This window comes from Styela clava, chromosome 13 (genome assembly GCF_964204865.1).
Source record: "Styela clava chromosome 13, kaStyClav1.hap1.2, whole genome shotgun sequence".
Lineage (NCBI taxonomy): Eukaryota > Metazoa > Chordata > Ascidiacea > Stolidobranchia > Styelidae > Styela > Styela clava.
In genome coordinates this window covers 9,643,576-9,662,743 of record NC_135262.1, presented here as the reverse complement: position 1 = coordinate 9,662,743, position 19,168 = coordinate 9,643,576, and the positions used below count along the sequence as shown (strand labels likewise).

General features: G+C 34.1%; 1 long non-coding RNA gene across 1 annotated transcript; it reads left to right on the top strand.

Annotated features, from left to right (window-relative positions):
- Positions 1 to 8,768: 8,768 nt before the first annotated feature.
- Positions 8,769 to 10,950, top strand: LOC144431206 (uncharacterized). Its single transcript, XR_013479876.1, has 3 exons — positions 8,769 to 8,877; positions 9,561 to 9,622; positions 10,722 to 10,950. It is a non-coding gene; the product is annotated as an uncharacterized LOC144431206 (long non-coding RNA).
- Positions 10,951 to 19,168: the final 8,218 nt, after the last annotated feature.

Genomic DNA, 19,168 nt, shown 5'->3' with positions numbered 1-19,168 from the left:
ACCACTTGAAAAATGCATTATCAGAAACTTAGAAAAGAAGGGCGATATTACATAACAGAAATTAACCTGAGTATCGTTAAGAGAGGATGTGATAGTAAATCTATTTCTCATTCACTTTTAGTTTCACACCAATCGCTTATTCACTTCCTCATAAAGCATTAAAAAGATTAGGTTTATAAATTTTGAGTTCGAGAATTAGATACAGATGATAAAAAAAGACATTCCTTGTCGATCACCAACATATTTTACCAGGCTCGCACCGATTTCGATTGTAGTTTTGTTGACATACTCAGAATCAACACTCACTTATTAGAGGTCAGCTTACAATGCTATATCACTTATATTCGTGAATTGTAATAGATAAACTTTTATAGTGTACAAGAGTTCTGGCTGATAAACAACTTTCCAATAATACCAACGGTCTGTGGATATTCGGCCAATATGTCTTTTTTCCTGTATTTGCTGAATATACTTTTTTTACAGATTACCCATATGATTTTTCTGACGATATTTACTAGTCTTATCTTCACCGAATTCTTCATTCTCCAAATACCATCTTTTCTTCCACATGTTTTTGAATGACTCCGAATTAACTTATATATTGTACAAGGAAGCACATATTTCTTCAATCATATATTGAACCGCTTTAACGTCTTTCATTTATTAATTAAACCCTCAAAATGGAAGCAAGGCGCTTTGTTTTTTGTCTGTTTTTTTTTAATGTTCCCAGGCTCCCTGAAGGTTTTCTTGTTAGCATCGTAATTCACCACATCTGCGATAGGAGAACAAAAATTTAATTTATTTCACAAGATATTATAAACTACATCTTTACAAAGAAAATATTTGACCAAGTTAAAATACATGACTGGACCACGCTAACGTTATTTGATCTAAAATGCATCTTCAGCAAAAATGATTTTGGTGATTTGGTTTGGGGAAATATAATAATGTACCGGTATGAATGTTTGGCGCTCCAGAAATATGTGAACCAAGATAGCGGACACGCTACGTATGTGTACCAGGTTAGAATTAGGCTATAATTGTATTCTAATTTTCCTTAGTTCTATCCCAAGGTCGGGGAATAGCCAAGTGAGTCCCGTAATATTAGTTCCTGGAATTATGGCCTAACCCCAACATTGTACACATACAATGTTCCAGTTTCCGCCATCTTGGTTCACATACTTCTGGAATACTGAATGTTTCATATTCATTTATCGATATAGATAGGAACCAGTTTATGGGACGACGTCGCCTTTTTTTGTTAGCTTTCAAGCAAAATATAAATAAAGTCGGTAATAGTCAAGCATGTTGTTGAGAATATGGAATATGTTGCCGAATCAAGAATTGTTATCATATGTATTATTAGTTAATTTTCTGATTGAGCAATGCTAGAATGTACAGAATTGATCGGGTTGAAAAACTTAATCTTTAATGCTCAAAACGAAAATTAATCAGATGTCTATGAAACTAATGGGTATTTGACATTATAATAGTTGTTCAATAAATTATATTCCCCTTCAAGTAACGAATTGAACTTCGGCAACTTCATTCACAAGTTGTGGCAAACAGTGATTCATATCCAGTAGTTCAAATAAAACTATCATTATGCAACTTGCTAAATATTAGCTGGCAGAACAAAACAACATAATAAAGCTTTTATATATGGTCCATTGAATTGATATATCAGCAAACCCTGAAAAGAAACTCCAAACACTCCTAATAATATCACGAAAAGACTCTGGAGAGGACTATTATGTTTGCTCCATATATTTTCATGGCTGCCAGAATTAGATAGTGAGATACTTTGCACACTTGAAGTGATATCCCCATCAATTCGAATAATTATGGGAAATCCTTGCCAAGTACGGTAAGGCGAGCAAGATCCTTATGCACAAACTGAATTTATTCTTTATTTGAATCGATAACTAAAACCGACTTCTCTTCGCTCCTGACGAAGCAGATACATATTATATACTATGTATGACGTAATAGGTCCAGTCTGCAAGTTTGCACATTTCGGGTGAAATTTACCATAACAGTACCCCAAGTTCCAGATATGTTTCCAGCGAATTTTTGGAAACAATACGATAGCGAAAAATTTTTTCTGTTAATCCTCAAATTCTTGTCAAAAGATAACCGGGTCTAAAAAGAGAAATCATGATATATATTTGTAGCCCCAACTTAGCAAAAATAACTACAAGATAGATAGCTGGGCCTAGAAACTGTCGACAAGAACCAGAATCACAAAAAGACTTTTCGCCCAAGGGATTCCTAAAGAAAATAAAGCCCAAACTATTTGTGAGACAGCAAAATGTGTCCCAAATATTATTGTCGCCCAAGTACAGCGAAAACAACCCCGTGTTGTCGATCATCGATAAAATAGAAATACATATATATAAATTGCATATTTGGCTTTAACATAATTTTGGTAATTTAGAATACTGATTCACCACGTGCTATTTTTGTCAGGTTTTGGCGTGGTCGTTTCAAACTAATTCCATAACACATTCCACATCCACGTTTTTTCATTGTTTTCGCACGTTTTAGTAAGATAATCACGGCGCAGAAATAAGAATTGTTATTAGTTAGGACTGCAACACGAAATAAAAACTACGGTAAATCACAAAGCTTAGATTTTGAAATGTTTGTTTGTCGAATACAAAATTTATCGCCATTGTAAAATTCGAATTATTCGTTTGCTGAATAGGAAAATATTTACAAAACGTCGAATTCTAAAACTTTGTTTACCGAATATGAGATATAATCTTCACAGCTATTTGCAAGTTCACGAAATGTTTTGTTTCTGCACTTGTTTCAGTCCTATACATCGTTCAAAAGAATATGAGACGGAATAAGCATATCGTTTGCCTTGAAGTGGTGGGAGTGACGGTGTCGTAGCAATTGTGTTCATCAGACAGTGGGTAAAAATTACTAATCGAGTACGCTGTGAACAATCAAATGGAGATAAACAAGAGAGTTATGCTCAAACTATGGGCACATAGCGCAACATAGGGCAAAATTGTGATGACGTCATATCACACGAAGAAACGAATCCCATACAGCACACCGGGATATTTAAAATAAATAAAAGTAATAGATTTCTAGCGAAAAGTTTAGTCTTTTGGCACTAAAAATTTCAAAGCGATTAATCCAATAATCAAAAAGAAAGGCATTTTTTTCTGTTACAAAGAACAACAACAACAACAACATAATAACAAAACGATCGTTATGTCCACTAATAAGATTGTGTCCAATGATGCAGATTGCAACCAGCCTTGCACATTGGATACGACGGCAAAATAAATGACATGAAAAAGTCAACTTTTAAACGTTTTGATATCACGCCCTAGCGGTCTAGATTCACGTTGGATCGATTCGTATATTTGAAGATTGAAAATGTAGTTATGATAAGTCTCCGCGGTCATTTTCTCACGGTGTTTTGTATTTCCACTCTGAACGAGGCTTTACGGAAACTGTAACTCTTACGTAAAAACCTGGAACTTGCGGCTTTGATAGGAATATACTGATAGACTAAGCAGATTTCGAACCTAAAATACTCAATCCACAACAGTTGTGTATAGAGGCAGGATGTGTGGTAACTACATATGCGTGTTTTTGTGATTTTTAAAACACTTCGAAGTCTTCTCAAGATTCACGGCATATTTTAATCTGTATTCTGTTCATTTTAATCGGTTCATACAACACTCGATTCCTCACTTTTACGCTTTAAATTGAGCAAATTGACATTCGAGATGTCTATCTTTATTATCTCCACGTTTTGCCAACGGATAAAATTACTTATCTAGAATTAAAAAAAAAATCGGTGATTGGACAAACATTTTGATTTATAAGTTTACGGCAGACAATACTTCTCACTATAGTTACACTTTAATTACTCATTGTTTTTGAGATGTGTTTAACAAATGATTCATTTCAGCATTTTAACCCATTTTTCTTAAATGTGTGATAGTTATGATAAAAATACATTCGGTTATTATCGATTGTTTGAGCAAAAATTCATTTCATCTTAAAAGTATTCTAACTAAGATATTAAGAAGAAGTAAAAATCCACCACGGAGGGTTAAATCATACTTTAGAAGTCAAAGATTTAGGCTAGAGCGAAATGTTGCGGGGACCGTTTGCAAACGCGATGACCACTACACTATGGGAAGACATCAGGGTCGGTTTTAAGCCGATTCGACAAACCACGGGTGTATGCGTTTTCCTATGTATAAGTCAGCACTTTCGCCTAATACGCGAACAATTATTGTTAAGTCTCTCAAGAGTACTGTTCATTATAAAATGACCCACCGGCGTCGTTCGTTTTACACGCGAACGGTCCGCATCGTTTTAAAATTAGTATTTATCTAGTTAGTGTTAGGAATGATTTGAAAATTGGAATTTCTAGCGCAATCATCTTTTTTAATTTTGAGTGGTAGCGAGGTCATTTTTTGCCCTAAGATCCGAAATTATGAAAGGAACGATTTCATGGCATTTGAAGTAAGACACAAAGTGAAAAGGACGTCTCTTTCAACATTATTTTGCTCTATTCTAAAGCTATTCACCGATAATTGGCCGTTTTGGGACTTACTATTAATTCATCCTTCAAATTAATAATCCGATTTGGCAAAAATGCGCAATTGTATAGCCTGAAGTAGGGATTTGTTCAAAGATTAAAACAATTTTTTTAAATCAAGTTTTTTTTTTGCGTGTATTGTTCAAAATGGCTGTACTATTTGATTTTTTTGTATTGAATAAGTTGAAGAAAAATAGATGTAAAAACTTGCCAAGCGCTTCTTATTTGCAATAAATCTTTCAAAACGCCACAAATATCGATAAAGGCTCATGTACACCCTCTCAAGCTGTATTCAGTGGTTGGCGCAGTAAGACGTAACCGATAAGCCATTACGTGAACGACCCTGCTGCGATGAAACCACGTTGCGAAAATTGAAATGCGATCGAATAAATGAGTTTGTATAACCTTGAAAAACTCACTTCAACCTTAAAAAACAAAAGTTTTGTTCAAAATGGCTGTACTATTTGATTTTTTTGTATTGAATAAGTTAAAGAAAAATAGATGTAAAAACTTGCCAAGCGCTTCTTATTTGCAATAAATCTTTCAAAACGCCACAAATATCGATAAAGGCTCATGTACACCCTCTCAAGCTGTATTCAGTGGTTGGCGCAGTAAGACGTAACCGATAAGCCATTACGTGAACGACCCTGCTGCGATGAAACCACGTTGCGAAAATTGAAATGCGATCGAATAAATGAGTTTGTATAACCTTGAAAAACTCACTTCAACCTTAAAAAACAAAAGTATGCTGTTATCTTACAATTAACATAGGCTAGGTTAGGGTGTCTCATCGTTCATATCAATAGATTACCGGCGATATAAGCATATTCTTCATTATCGCAACCCACTCGTTTTGCCAAAGGGCTGCACTTGATCGAATTGCTTTTGTACTAGGCTCGTGAGCTAATTATCTCAGTTTTTCCTAATTTTTCTTACTCAAAACGTCTCTCGGATATCTCGGCTAAACATTCCGGGTAAAATCTTATGACTTTGGTGGAGATATAAAGTGGCGATAAAGGTACGTAAAAGTGGTAAAAGTCAAAATGAAAAATTTTACTTACATTTTTGAAATTAAAATTCCGGCTGCGTGTGCAGCTGCCAGAATGCAACGTTTTGGCGTAATTTCGCGGCGATGCAAGGGGTATTTCAATAAAAAATACAAAAAATACAGAAAAATTTCGATTTAAAACAAGCCCTTGTTTTAAAACACGATGTTTTTTTAGAATTGATAAAAAACAAAATCCTAGCCTGAAGAACTCTGCGGTGAAGTAAGTCTTATAAACGGGATTTTAACGTAACGTTAGATATCAGTGGCTGCTTATATCTTGCCTTGTTCGTAGCGAAATAGGGCGAATAAGCATCCGTAATATACGTCATATCAAAAAAAATTGGATTGCCAAATTAAGCAATGGCTACGCTCTTACCGATGTAAATGAAGAAGTCGATTATTATGGAAAACATCAATTCTTATCGATACTTGGAAGTATAGGATTGGGATTTTAAATTTGAAATTTGGGGATATAAAAATGAAAAAAGTTCACACATTAATTTCTTGTAGAAACTAAGTATAAAGAACAGACAGACTATAAATGGGATGTTTTGTACAAAGCTTCCACCAACGCTTAAAATGAGAAAATTAGTAAGTATTCAGTTAGAAATGCATATTGCGCCGAACATTACAATTTTTATTCATTCCGAATCAGCTGGATAATTATAAATTTTTGATTTGAAACATGGCAAGATTGTTGTTATCTAATCTCACATTTTGTGTATTAGTGGCGGAGGCTTTGTACAAAAAATTCAATGAGAGTTCCCATAGGATTTAAAAGCAGGATCATGAATATTTTGCTAGCTTCGTAAAGTCAGAGATCTTTTGAACCACGTTGGTAGAGAAATATATCAGTATTTATATTCGACATATAAATGCGAATGTATATTGTATTACAGGCGGATAAATTGTTTGCAATCCAATTGGTGAAGAATTATTTAATCTGACGGGCATAGCCACAGGGCAAACCAGCCTTTCTTTCATTTTCCTTATTTTTATACCCTGGTGCTGACTCTCTCTGTCTGGATGGCTGCAAAAATTATATGCCATGAGATTTTTTTTTCCGCCGGCAATGGGAAAGCTTACCAGAAAAACATCTTTTTCATATGGCGTTCGCTTAGGGCTAAATTGGTCACCATGTCAATCACGTCATCGTAAAGTTGTCGCCCAACTAACGACCGTTGAATATTGCGTCACCGTCGGCCTAAAGCTGACTAACTTTTTGCGGATGGTGGCATTTTTGTTAACCGTCGGCCTAGCTTCGTGATTGTCAGGTTCAATATCAAGTTTACAGCTTTTGGTTTTGCTGTAGGTGTAGAGCTGTAGGCAAACATGTAGGCCTGAAGGATAATGGCAAAACGCCAACCTTACGTCCTCCACCTCTGCCTGGTTTTGCTTTAAAATGCGGAAAAAATTACTCATGCTTGCTAAACTCGATTCTGCAGATAAATAATAATAGATGGAGCAGATAAATAAAATAAAGTACTTCGTTGTTACGTAACATTAAAGGCAAACATTACGTAATGAAAAGTAATCGACATAGAAATATAAAATAAATTTATTGATATATATTTATAACCAGCATTTAAAATGAAAAAACGAAAAAAAATATTTAATCATATTTTGGTATGATTAACACAATTCTGGTAGTTTTAGCGGCGCATTTTTGGTGTTCCACGAGGCGACCTAAAAAGTGCAAGTGTTCCGTGGCGAAAAAAGTTTGGGAAATGCTGGCTTGGGGTATGGGTGGCGGGAGGAAGCCGCCAGCGATCCTTTGGTACTAAATGATCCCCTATGGGATTTGAACCTGCAAATCCAAGCGAGGTAATCTTAGAATAGAAATCAAGCTTATTCCTGAGGCTTAGCACGACGCGCCACTCAACGTGAACGTAATTAGCTGCAGTGCACTGGCTGACATAGATACTAAATGCATTAAAATACGAGTATACCCTTCCCCTGGGTGATAAAATCTCAGAATGGTCCTTTACGGCCGTACATACCTGTATCATGATCGTTCTTTACCAAGAGGTCTAATCTAGGGACAGACTCAAAGTGCTTCATACGGACCTAGGGTCTTTGCGATCTATTCGTTTACTCCGATACATCCGAGTTATAAAATAGAGTATTTTCAATTCCATCATTAATATTGATCGGTAAGTAACAATTTGATTTTGTTACGTTTTTATTGTGGGGCTACGTCAATAACACCTCTTCACGAGCTCCATAACATCAAATATTTCAATGGTCTCGAATAGTTGATCTATATATTTTATCAGTTGTTGTCGTCGGTGTGCTGTTTTTATCTTGAGCAGTCAATTATTTACTTCACATAGAACCGTGATGAATGCTGTTGCTGATGTTATGTCTCTGCCGTTTGGTTTGGGCGAAGAAATTACTATACAGTAGGCATCGAGAAAACGTCACGGTATGACCTATATTTTACCGTCATCGCCGGCACGTTATTGTATAAAAACTTAAAATTATTTTTGGCTACGCAAGTCAATGAGCTAAGATTTGTACGCCAATGCAGAGAATGCATTGATTTAACGCTAAACTTGTACACGCCGTTATTCTTTCATTGAGTTGTATTACTGTGTTGTATTGAGTAAGGTTACATTTTTGATGGCATTCACGTGCGCGTTTATTCGACAAATGTAAACAGACAAATATAATGGAATTGCTGGATTCTTTGTACTAAGCTCCCGTCACTGATGCAAAAATGTGTGATCTGAGATAAACACCCCTGTCACGTTTTAAAATAAAAAATAAGTAATTATGCAGTTAGGGTTTTGGGTTAGAATGATTTGAAAATTGGAATTTCCGGCTGAATCCGCAATAACTGAATACTTAACTGAACAATTACTATTTCTATTTAATTCGAGCGTTGGCGGGGTGTTGTTTTGGAGTGGGGCTTGGTACAAAAGATCCTGAAAATACTACTGTGAACTAGGTGTTATACGACGTATGAAGCAAATCTCAACCGTCATTTGCATTCTGCAACTTTGAGATCACGCGCCAGAAGCGTTATCGGCTCGTCACGACAACCTGGAGTAATTAAAGTAATCAGGTAACAACATTTGATTAGAAACAATCAGTTAGCTTTTTTCGTCAAATATTTTTGCGCGGGAAGCCACAAGCGACATCGCTTTCAGTCAGTCACAAATATTCGTGATAGGATGAGGTTTGATTTTGTGTAGGATGTATGGATCGGCCGACTGTTGGGTTATGACAGCGAGTTTGGAACAATATTCAGGTGAGCTAAATGTTCTTTATCCCATTGTTTTCATTGCTATTATATTGCTTTCATTTTACTCGTATAAGTGGTAAATTAGAGGTTTTCGGGCCTATACGAATTGGAATTATTAACCTAATACAGAAGTCTAGATTGATGGATGATTCTCTTCTGCATCCAACTCACTAACGGCGGGTTCCATCGTGTTCTCTCAAATAGGCCAAACTTAAAAGTTATATGGCAATACATAAACTTATCATGAAGTAACTTAAACGTAATACACTGATCTTCGTAACTACGTAAGCTGCATTCAACATGGTACGCTTAAGATGAATGTAATGCATAACTTTCAAAACTTTCGCAAATGTAGCGCAAAATCCATGGTTTAATAGAGATTCGCCATAGCCTTTTTACTTTAATATATTATTGTGTATAGATTGGATCTTTGTACTTTGTACCCTACCAGCGTTCAAAATAAGAGAATTAATAATTATCCAGTGTTTAAGTTAGGAATGCAGATGCGCTGGGAATTCAAATTTTCAAATCATTCTTAACCCCAAATGGATAATTACTAATAGGTCATTTTAAAACGTGGCGGGAGCTTTGTGCAAATGATCCGATAGATTCAGTCTCACTGTCCGTTGAATATGCTATAGCTACAGTTCTGCGACAGTTGATTTATCAATATTTTACCCTTTTTTCAGATTCAGAAATATTAAAAGTTGAAGATTCAAAGACACGAAGTAACGAACGAGGAATATTACAAGTAAATAGTATTTGAACAATTTATTTGACTTTCGACGCCTATTGATTTCTATATACCACTGTTTTCGTTTAAAATGCTAAACAATTCGATGCGAGTGCACCGCGTCTCGGGTCTTGCGATCAGAGTCAGCATTGGTATACAACTTATTTGATCGTGTGTTTTCTTTCAAAATTGTAAGATTTATATTTTCACAAGTTTTAATAATTGTTTTTCGATTTAAAAGTCCAAAACAGTAAGACCCCCGTTCACGTTTGAAATGCTAAATAGTTTGATGCGAGCCAACATTGTTATGCTTATTTGATCCTGTGCATTCTATCGAAATTGTAAGATTTAGATTTTGCACAAGTTTCAATAATTGTGTTTCGAAGCAGAAGTTCAAAAAAGTACTATAAATATCTCAACTCAACCTAGTATCTTGTACTAAATTGGTGTACTCTTGCGACCCCTAAAATTTGTTGCGCGCTTCTCTACTGGATAGCGATCCCCAGTTTGCGATCCCTATCGTGAACAATGTGATAATGCTACAGGTTACTGATCAGAGATAATTAGTAAAATACTCCATGAAACAGTTATAAAATTTTATTGGGTATTTTATTGTTATTGTAATATTTGCAATTTGTGCAGTTTAAAACTGCACCTGATATGTACATATAAAGTTATATTTCAAATTTAATGGCAATCGCTAAATAAATTTTATTCGTTTAAATTTTCTAAGTTTTGGATTTTATGAAATTGAATATCGAAATTTACCCGTCACGTATTTTATTAAAACTTACGTATATTTTTAGAAGAAAATATTCAGAAAAGTGTCTTACTTTAAAGAATACAAAATGAGATACAATATGATAAACTAACATATAATTTTAACTAAATGATGTAATTTTGGCGAAATCTGCGACATAGTTGAAAATGACCTAAATTGAATTACATAATTAGTTTTTTATATCTTTAGCATAAGCATAGCTTTGTAGTGTCTCTGTCAAATATTATTTGAGTGAATTAACTACCTGAAAATTGCATAGTTGGCTCAACGAAATTTAGTTTAATTCAAATTTAGAATTGGCTTACACAAAATCACGACCTACATATTGATTTTCAGCGTTTTGAAACACTGCTTGAAAGTCGGCAGGACAATTTATCATTGTACCAGAAGAAATTCGTCAAGTGCCAGCTTTTCATCACTGAGTGAGATGAAGGCCTATCAAGTCTGAAGATCAAGTATGTAATCAAACCATTTGAAATCTTTTCAATTTAGATATCTATAAATAAATGATATATTGTATTTTTTTTTTCGGGAAATCTACAGACAAATTATTACTTTCAATATATTGAGTATAAGCTCAGTTTTGGTTTGTCTGTCAAATGAAATTTTCTAAAAATTACAGTTTCAAAATGTGTCCCAACTAAAATTTCCAAAAACGATACTGTATGAATTATATTCAACCAAGTGTAAATTTTTTGGTTCTTATCCCCTTGGTAAAAGTTCCGAGTTATCATACCATTCATGTTCATAACTATAAAAATAGAGACATAAAGATATGTGTCATATTTTCCCTATTGTTAGTGCGGGTCACGTCATGTTATGCCTAATCACGTGTATTAAGGAGAGCTTAATTAATATAAACTCTCCAATATAATCTCTACTGAATGGTCTCTTTCATACGGCACTCACCGCCAGTATAAGATAGAGCAGCTTGAAAACTCTAGAATTCTTACTTTTTTAATTAGATATTAGGAACTTGGGTGTCGCTGCTCGATAAACAGTTTGGTTCCCCGCGATGTCCCTTCCCCAGTAGAACTGTGTAAATTTTTTTTGTTCCGTATTTTATGATTGTGATACATTTTACTGGTTGGAAAAAATAAACTTGACTTGACTTAATTTAATCGTGTATCTTACCCCTTTTGGTACTAGTTAACCATGACATTCGTATTCACATGTGTTTCGAACTGAAATGGCATTAAGTTTCCAATAACGATATTATATGAGTGAGTAGAATCAAGTGCATCAATATGCATCAATATAACCGGGAATCGTACACCTTTTAGTACTGGTTGACAATGTGATTTGTGTCCCAAATTAAAATTTCCAAGGTTACTATATACATGAGATCCCACCTATTGTAAATCTACTACTACTACTTCTTATATATATATATATATATATATATATATATATAATGTCCACAATGTCTGTGGCTGAAGTTATTTATAGACGTATATTTTCAGGAAGTCGCTGGGAAGGAAAGACTATAGAACACTTGAAGGTAAACTAGTTAAGATTTAGATAATGAGATACAACATAGCATACTGACAGATCATTCCGAATAAGTAATATTTATGATGTTGAAAATCTGCAAATAATTTAAGAATGAACGTAATTGAATATCAGTACAAGTTGTCGTCTTTGTATCTTTAGAATAAGCACAGCTTATCACAAGGGCGTGGGCAATTTTTTGAGGGGCGTAAAGGTAATTAGAAACAGAAACATTTGTTAAATTTTATCTTTTCCGCCTTATTTTCGATATTTTCATTTCTTAAATATGTAGCCGTATTTTCAACGTGCTTTCGAATGAATATAAATATAGTTTATATGATGTGTTGCAATATTATACCCTGACAGATCATTCCAAAGTAATGTTTGTAAATTAGGAGGAAATCTGTGAATAATTTGTGAATGAACTGAAAATTAATATTTTTATTTTATGTATTCAAAGCATAGCTTCTCTGTGCTCCTGTCAAATTACATTTTCCGTAACTTATAAACTTAAAACTTAATAATGACATAGTTCGAACAACTATGTTTAATCAAATCAATATTATACAAAATTTACCTACATTTCATTATCTCGCATAAATTTCAGCTTTCCGAAACTCTTCTTGAAAGCGGAAAAGACAGTTTATCATTACATCAAAAGACACGCGGAGGTATTTGTCAGATTATGCATCACTGAGAGAGGTGGATGTATCGAGTCTAAAGAGCAAGTATGTTATTAAAATCTTTTGAATCTTTCTAATTTACATTCATCACAAACAAGTTAGAATACTATATCATAAAAATCGGTGAAGAGATAAATGATAAAGAGGTGAATCCGCAACCCAATTTCTTGATTGAAAAGCTGCATTATAAAATAATAAAACTAAAATCTAAAACAAAAGATATCACCATAGGTTTTGTTTTAGCAGTCTCGCAGCAGATTGAAAACGCTTTTTAGACATTGTAAAGCACAAAATTTGGTGTTATGTTAAGATTTCTTCAAAATAAATACCATAATAGTAACTAAAATCGATTTTTTTTGCAAGAATTTAAATTACAATCATTCGTATTTTGTCCATATCTTGGGATATTTCAAACGGTGAAACTTTAAAAAGAATCAGAGTGACAGGCCTTCGGCGGGGCGGAATCGGTGTTGTTACACGTGGTTTCATTGTTCTCCATTTCATGTCCGCGGATTGACGCGGTAATTTTGAATTGTAATGATTTTATATTGTCGTAAGTCGTCGCAACTGCAGGTTTCGTTAAACACGATTAAGCCAATAAATACCGCATTTTAAATATGGTCGCATCCAGGGGCGCAGTTAGGATTTTCTAACGGGGGTTAAGATGAAATCAAAAGAGTGCGCCAAAAGTGCAATTCACGACGACGTAATGCGTTTAATAAACTAAAATGTATGGTCGTTCACAGCGAAATTCCACAGTTACGTTGTAGCCCGTCTCTCTTTGCCTGACGGTGTGTATTTTACAAGTCGTATTTCAATCATCGACTATTAATCAGTAGTCATCGGGTACCCACATTTAGAAATAAAACATCAAAAATTCGGGAAAATTAATTTCAGAGAGAACTAAACAGATTTCAGTAGTGTCATAATGGTTTCGCATATAGCGCCGACCGAATGCATGAGGTGTGAAACTATTACTTGGAACTTATTGTTGTGAAGTTAAACTTTTATTTTCATTCAATTATTATTTACTTGCGCCGTAATCAGTGGCGGGCAAAATCGTATTTTTGAATCGAGTTAGTCGAATATTTTTAACGAACACCGAATAATCAGCATTTTAAACGACATTAATTGGGATGTTGGCCGCCGACAATTTTTTTTTTTCGAATTTTACTAGAAGACTGAAAACTCGTAACAGTGCGGCGTTTTTTATTTCATAATTTTGTCGTAATCGAAGGCCTCAGTTAAATATTCGTCACCGCGATCGTTTTGGCGGCCGACATTCTAATTAATGTTGTTAGACTATATCAAAGCACTTTTTTATTCACTAGTAGATATTAATTATCACGGTGAATATCGTAGTTTTTATATTTCGGACATGATTGTGAGTTCACATCGACAAAGAGGGGCAACAAGTGCATTCGCAACACAAATAAATTTTATTATGATTTCTATCTTCTGTGTAGGATTTCTATCACAGTTTGTAAATTACGGTTCCAATTTTAAGCGAACAATATCATTTTTATTAACCTCGGGGTGCGATATTTGTGAAGCGAATAGTTGGACATTTCTAGGCGTTTAATTTTAGATCGTGTCGGTGTTACTTCCGTATTAAATAATAATTAAAGAACTTCACAAATTGGTAATCACTACAATACTTGGTGTTGAATGTTCACGTAACTCAGCTTTGTTAAAACACTTTATTTTAATGATACTAACTACATGAATAAATCGGCAATACTTGCATTTCTACGTGGTCAAAATAATATTGTTTATGCATTTTTAATATAAGTTTACCTTTGCTTTACCTCTGTTAATAAGCATTCATTCATTTTTGTGATTTGTAACTCCAAAATTTATTAATGAAACCATATATTTATTTTCAGTTTTCTAAATCACTGCTTGAAAGAGTCATTGCATCAAACGGACATTGTTATTAGTCTGGTGCCTCACGGAGTGAGATGAAAGTTTATATAGTGTAAAGAGTAAAGAGCAAGTATGAAATCTTATAAATCTTTCAATTCATATTTTGTCAGGTATAAACTGATATATCATGTTAAATCCCGCTAGTCAGGAAGAACTGCAAATATTTGAATTATCCTCACAAGATGTCCATAATATTCCGCCCAATTTTATTTATATAATTTCATAAAGTCATATAATGCAATGGTTTCCACCCGCTAATTCACGGAAGATGTGCAGTTTTTAGCTGGTATGCAATAGATGTTTCTGCTTTGTTAATCTCGTATGCACAATTCCCGAAAAGACGCGGTTTATGTTTCCTTTTGGGCGTTTTCCCATCGTTTGACAAGTATCGAAGTATGCGGCAGTCCGCCAGCAATGGGGTTATAATACTGGTAATGGGGCAATTGCGGCTGCATTATTACAATTGGTCGGGCCTCATTTTATAGTATTTGTTGTATTCGTACTTTATAGGTTTATTTCGTTGCCATAGCGTTTTGTGAGTTTTTCAATAGTCTAGAAGAGTAGTTTTTAACCAGGGTTCAATCGACTTTGTTTTTTGTTGGGGTAACAGGGGTTCGACGAGGTTCCTTTAATTGAAACAGTTTTATATTATGGGAATTTCTATCACATCGTCTACTAATTATGAAAATTTAACTATAGTTCATCTCAGATATTTAAACTTACATGATCAACAACTTATAAATTAGCGTTGCTGTTTGTATAGCGTTGCGCAGTTGTAAGTTTGTAAGTTTTAGTGAACCCGTCATCTTCACGGATGTCGCGCGCTTTGGTGTTTGTGCTTATATGATAGTGCCTTTTGATGCTTTCTGCTTATGACTTTGAAACATCTTCGGTTGCTATGGCAAACCAAGGATTTTCAACCTGAATCTTTTCATTTTCTATAACCTTGCACAAAATTATGTTTCCCCTTTATAAAGTCTTAATTGGGCTCCTAATTTCAACCATCTGGTACAATGGGGTTTGGCGGGAGCTTTCAGGATAGCGCAGGGGTTCGACAGGCTCGGAATGGTTAGGGTTTAGAATTTGGAAAATTTACGGTGTATTATTTTATTTGATGTTGCCATATCACTAGAGCAGACAGGTACGAATAAATTTGTTTAAATATATATCCGATTCATATCTAATTTATCAAATTACATTTTCATTCATAAACCCAAAACTTGACATAGTTCATATAGTTCACATAATGTCATAGTTCAAAAAATTATTGGTACAATAAAATTTTAACCCCCAAGCCGAAATTAGATCTAAATAATTAAATATTTTTCTGAAATCAATTAATTTTTGTAAAATTTACCATCTTCGAATACCACATTGTGCCACCGTTTTTGTTGAATCAACTTTTTGGACACGTCAGTGTACATAACGATCGTTTCAATATTATGTTTTTGTTCTTGTTAGTATTCTTCTCTTTCGTCATGATGAAATCGCTTTCCTTTTCGAATACTGGACCAATTGCTTTGAAATTTTCAGTGGTTAGAGATTGATTTTTTTGCCAGAAGGCTATTACTTTTACTTATTTCAAAAATTTCTGTGGACTTCAAGATATTCGCGTTTTTTGTGGGTCAGAATAAAAAATAGCGGCGACACCTTGTGACGTGTCCATATATTTGAGCACAGCTCTCTCGTTAAGCGAGATTGAATCTGCTCCAGATTTTGCATGTGCATTCATCATATGGCGTACCAGAAGCCTATTGATTTTGGATGAATTATGTCGTATAATTAGCGAGTTATTAATTAATTAGTGATGGGACACAAGGCGTCACTATGGAGTAAGAGCGCTGTTTTGGGGGATCCCCTAACTTTCGATCGATAAGTCTTCGGTCTCTGACCGATATTCTCGTTTATATTAGTCCTCGATTTAATGGAATATTCGAATATTTACCCGCTAGATCGGAAAAGTTCGGAATAATTCAATATTTTTGAAAAAACTTATAGTGCAATATACCAATTATCTAAGTATATTACCACAGTTGTGACTGTTTCGTTGAAAAATGAGAGATTTGATTTGAAATTAATGCTTTCATTGAATTAAATTTAAATCCGTCGTTAACTTAAAGCTTTAAAATAACAAATTAGTTGTTGTCCAGCTTGGTTTAGGTTTCGGGTTAGGAGAAAATAAAACATTTGAAATCTGCATTCGGGGGTGTGTTTTGAAATAAATGCTTTCGTTAAATTAATTGAATTGAATGCCCGACCCAAATTTGTGTTTGGTAAATTTTTATTTAAATCCAAAAATTCTGGTAAATAATAATTCATTTCTAAGTCATTGTCGCGTGAATGTCTTAGCCCCAAAAAAATACATTTGTGAATGCTAAATGATGTGAATTGTTTTTTACTTTGAGAAAAACAGTAAAGATGCAAAGTAAGAATGTTAAGCTAAATATTGGGGAAATGAAGAAAACGTATTAACAAAAAAGCGGTGGACGTGTCCACGAATTTAAGAAAAAAATGAAATGGTCACTTCTAATTCTCCGATGAAGCGTAATAAATTGGTAGATTCGAAAGCACGCAACATGAGGACTTTTTATTAAATTTTCAGAATTTTCTGATTTTGTCGCAACGACACTGATCAGTTTGTTCTTCATTAGGGATTGCGAATACTTTAGAATAGTTCTGTTTTATTAGCTGAATTGTTATTTATCCGACGCTGACACTGAATATTCATAGTTTCTAATATGTGTGTTGAAATGGTTTATTTTTGAACGAAAAGTTAAAATGTTTTAAGCAAGCTGACAAGCTAGAAAAATCTTAGTTACACTGCACGCATGCCAGGTCATATTTATTAATCCCTCGCTCAATCGTATGTTTTTCCGGAGTTCCTAACATTTCAAATTTTTCATTTTGTCAAGGCTAGTTTTTTATTTCACATTTTGGTTTGACTCTGTACAACACATTTCATATAGTTTATGATTGTTATCAAATTCCTGTGTTTGATTATTGCTCGATCTGTTTATCCTCGGTTTGTGCGCTCGATATACCAACGGTTGTTGTTCAGACTCCTGTTCAGACTCAGAAGGTGCTGTCTGGCTGTCGGGTATTCAATGTAGTAAAAAAAATGATTTCTTGTGATTGGTTGCTAAATCTGTTGTAGGCTGCACTGTTGTATATTTGACGCTTACACTGGATATTCATATTTTTCAGCGCATAGAAAACAGTCCCAAACAGGCTGGCAAGGCAGAAAATATCCAATTTACATTGCAAACATGCCGAGTCATATTATTTAAGCCTTCGTTTAATCGTTTGTTCTTCTATTTTAGCTGAACCTCTGCTAATAAGTGGACATTTATAAACTCTACTTTAACTTGCTTAACTTAACTCTACTTACTACTTTAACTTGCTTCTAATTTTAATGTTGGAGAGTATTAGAATATTTTAGGTTAAAACACGTCCAACTAACTGTTAACTGAAGGCGCTTGTTGGATGTAATTGTGACAAAATCATATCAGTTCGAGCTTTTAAAAAAATAAAAATGTGGGTTCTACTGGCTTTCATGTAGGTACATCCTAAAACTCCTATTTGTAGTGCGATTGTTTTAAAATCATATTCTAAAATATGTTAACGTGACTATAAATCCAAGTCATATAGGAAAACGAATCTCCCAAATCAAATAAACCCTTTTTGGGTTTAGTACAAAATATAGAACGCCGTTAACAATATAAAGAGTAAAATATGGGATACCTGTAAAGAGGAAAAATGTCTGTCCATTACATACTTCTACGAACATTTGTTTCTGTAGTTCTTTGCGTTGTGTTGTGTTGTTCTGGTATCTTGATGCTACGAAAATATAATGTCATTGTAACTTACGGGTTATCTTCTGATAGTCGCATTTTATATTTCAGCTTGGTTCTAATTTTGATGCTTGATTCAAATTAGAATAATTTTAAGTCAAATCACGTCCAAATATTAACTGAGGAAAGCGAAACTAACCCAATATGATATGTTCATTTTGCAATAATTTTGTCTGTCTTGAATAGTGATTTTTTACCAAATGTTCATATTACTATCGTGTATTATTTACTAGTTTTATTTTATCATTAATTACGGTATATTGACTTTTGATTTATTTCAATTTCGGTTTGGAATGCTTGAAATGAGTGTTTTACCTTCTGCTTAAAACAAACATCAATGTCGTTATACATGCAGCCAGTGCTGGTCAAAACTAATATAAAAGGCTTTCGGTAAAAGGTATTGGGTATCGATAATATCGGCAATTTTTTGGTATCGGTATTCGTATCGATATCGGCTTAATGTATACTGATATTTTCAAGATAATTAAACTTTTAATCTATTCCTGAATGTTTTACAAAGTAGGTTGAAATACTAATATTGAAATTATTTTTTGCTCGGAGTGATCGTGTTCGCGGTATTAGCCTCGTTAGGTAGGAGCAATGCTGTTTCCCAACCGCGCGAATAGAAACGGGAATATGATTATGACCTGATTTAAGCCATTTATCAGCCCAACTAGCTCTACTAATTTGGCTATTATTGCAACCTATTTTTTATATTGACAATTTTAACATTACATGGAAATTATGAAGAAATATATCGAATGTGAATTTTTCGATGTGCAAAATACAAAATACGACGTTATAATGGCATAAAATTCTGCGCACGCAACTC